The 3,194-nt window shown below is 52.8% G+C and overlaps 1 pseudogene; it reads right to left on the reverse strand.

Moving 5' to 3' along the window:
- Positions 1–295: 295 nt before the first annotated feature.
- LOC140222202 (uncharacterized) lies at positions 296–2,900 on the reverse strand (annotated as a pseudogene).
- Positions 2,901–3,194: the final 294 nt, after the last annotated feature.

A 3,194-nucleotide genomic window follows, 5' to 3' on the forward strand; every position in this document is an offset into this window, starting at 1 on the left:
TGTTTGTTTTAGTTTTTCTCTTCCCGGGAAGGCGCTATTTCTTGTACTTATGCTTGTGCCAGTAGATAGGATAGTGGAGGCCGAGAGCTGCTAGGTGGTTGCCATGCCTGGGGTCTGGGGACCAGGCCAGGAGCTAGGCACTGACTGTTGGGACCCACTGATGCCTCAGCTACTATCATCCTGGACACAAACGCTTTTCTTGAGGGGGTGCGTCCCGAGGTTTGTTTGTCGTGATTAGAGGATTTAGCATAAAAGTTTTTAAAATTGTTATTAAAAAAGGGCATATGTTCAGATGCTAACATATGACTGGAATTAACAATGAACTGATAACATTAAACTGATACATGGATAAACGATACATAGGTAGGAACCCCCGGGCAACTATCCCGAGGATGAACGTCCCAAGGTAGTTGTCCTTGATGCCTGAGCAATGGGACCCCCACACTATGTACAGATAAAACTTATGGAGGTGTTCGATGTTCCACACGTTGGGCACTAGGATGCCATCTCTATCGATGAACTTGACTACCGCTGGTCACCATACTTCCATCACTCAGAAAGGCCCTTCCTACATGGGGGATAGTTTGTTCTTGCCTTTCCAAGACTGGAAGCATCGCAGGACCAGGTCTCCCACCTAGAGCTATTGTGGTCGGACATGTCACTGGTGGTAGCGGTGTAGAGCCTGCTGGTACCGGGCCACCTGTAATGCCGATCTGCATCTTACTTCTTTGAGATATAAAACATCTTGTTGGCACATAAGCTCTTGATCTTCTTCTTCGTAAGTGCGTACCGTCGGGCTTCCTATAGTTAGCTTGGAGGGGAGGATAGCTCTACCCCATAGACCAGGAAGAAAGGGGTTTCTCCCATGGCCCTGTTAGGAGTGGTTCGGTTGGCCCATACCACCTCTGGCAACTCGTCGATCCACCCGGTGCCATGCTTCTTGAGCTCATTATAAGTTCTGGTCTTTAGCCCTTTAAGCACCTCTGTGTTGGCCCTTTCCACTTGTCCATTGCTCCTGGGGTGAGAGACGGATGCAAAACTCAGCTTGATGTTCATGTCTTCACAATAATCGCTGAAGAGGGTGCTGGTGAACTACGTCCCTTTGTCGGTGATGATTCTATTGGGCATGCCAAAATGGGCCACCAGGTCCTTTATAAATTTCAGGGCTGAACCTCTGTTTGCTTTGACGACTAGCACCACTTCTGGCCACTTTGTGAATTTGTCCACTATGATGTATAGCCACTCGTATCCTCCGACTGGCTTTGGGAATGGTCCCAAAATGTCGAGCCCCCAGACCGTGAATGGCCATGAGAGGGGGATGGTGTTGAGTGCCTATGCTAGTTGATGTATCTACTTTTCATGGAATTGACACGTCCTGCAGTGCTTAACCAGTTTGGCTGCATCCTCTAGGGCTATCGGCCAGTAAAAACCTTGCCGTAAGGCCTTTCCGTCTAGCGTGCGGGACGAGGAGTGACTCCCGCACTCACCCTCGTGCACCTCAGTTAGGAGCTCGCCGCCTTCTTCCTGGGATATGCACCTTAGGAGGACCCCCTCCGTGCTGCGCCGATATAGATCCCCATCTACCATGACGTAGTGTTTGGACTATCGCGCGATCCTCCCCGCAATGGCATCATCCTCGGGAAGGATGTTTTCTTTCAGAAAGCCGCGGATGTCATCCATCCACGATGGTTCTTGAGAACACACAGGGAGCATAGAGCTTCCCTCTTGTAGCAAGGCCTGGCTCCTCCCGCTCGGTGGCGGGGCTTCCCCTTCACTATGGTCGGCTACCATAGCAGTAGGTCGTGTGAGCCATTCCTCGAAGACCACGGGAGGCAGAGGTGCCCAGGATGAGGCGATCCTGGATAGCTCATTGGCGTCCATGTTGTCCTTCCTGGGGACATTTCGGAGCTCCATCCCATCAAAGTGCCGCTCCATCCTCTGGACCTCTCAATGTATGCAGCCATTTGGGGGTCCACGCATTGGTACTCCTTGGAGACGTAATTGACCACCAGCTGCAAGTCCCCTTTGACAAGAAGCCATCGGATCCCCAATTCGGTGGCCGCCCGGAGTCCGACGAGAAGGCCCTCATACTCCGCGATGTTGTTGGTGGCTTGAAAATCGAGTAGTATCGAATAGCGGAGGACCTCCCCTGTGGGTGACGTGAGGACCGCACCAGCCCCCATGCTGTGCAGGGTGAGGGACCTGTCAAAGTTCCTTGTCCAATATTCCAATGTCCAGGGCTCTCCATCTTCCGTGTTGATGGACCCCGGAATGGTTTCCTTTTCTAGTTCAGGTACGGGAGTCCACTCGGCGATGAAGTTGGCCAAAGCCTAGCTCTTGATTGCGTGACAAGGGGCGAACTGCAGCTCGAACATGGCCAGCTCAATGTACCACTTCACGGCTCACCCGGTACCCTCCTGGTTCCTGAGGATCTAGGTGAGGGGATATAATGTGACCGCCGTGATCAGATGCGCCTGAAAGTAGTGCCTTAGCTTTTGGGATGCCATCAGTATGGTGTACAACATCTTCTGTGCTTGGTGGTATCGCTCCTTCGCATCCCGTAGTACTTCGGTGATGAAGTACACCAGGCGCTGTACTTTCTTAGCTCTCCTCGGGATGGTAGAGCCGGGAGCTCGGGAAGGTGAGCTCCCGGAAGAGCCCTCCACTTGCTCTCCAACCTCCTGGGTTTTGGTAGTCCCGGGAGGGGCCTCAGCTAGAGCCGTGCCCCTGGGACCATCATCAGGTGTTCCCGGGAAAGGGGTGTCGGTAGTCATGTTGTCGCTCCCCTCAGGTGGTAGGTCCTGCTCTTTCCTTTCGACCACCAGAGCTGCGCTCACCACTTGGGGGGTCATAGCAATGTATAGGAGCAAGGGCTCCTTGTCTCCGGGGGCGACCAACATCGGCGGTGTTGAGAGGTACGACTTCAACTGCTTTAGGGCTTCGCTTGCTTCTTCGGTCCATTCAAAATGCCTTGTCTCTTGAGTAGCTAGAAGAGAGGGAGCCCCCGCTCCCCTAGCCTCATGATGAACCTCCCCAGAGCTGTCATGCAGTAGGTAAGGTGCTGCACGTCCTTCAGGCAGGAGGGAGGCTGCATACATTTGATGGCCTCCAGCTTCTTCGGGTTTACTATGATTCCTCGGTTGGATACAAGGAAACACAAGAGCTTCCCTGACGGGATCCTGAACATGCATTTC

Source organism: Setaria viridis, chromosome 3, assembly GCF_005286985.2.
Source record: "Setaria viridis chromosome 3, Setaria_viridis_v4.0, whole genome shotgun sequence".
Taxonomy (NCBI): Eukaryota; Viridiplantae; Streptophyta; class Magnoliopsida; order Poales; family Poaceae; genus Setaria; species Setaria viridis.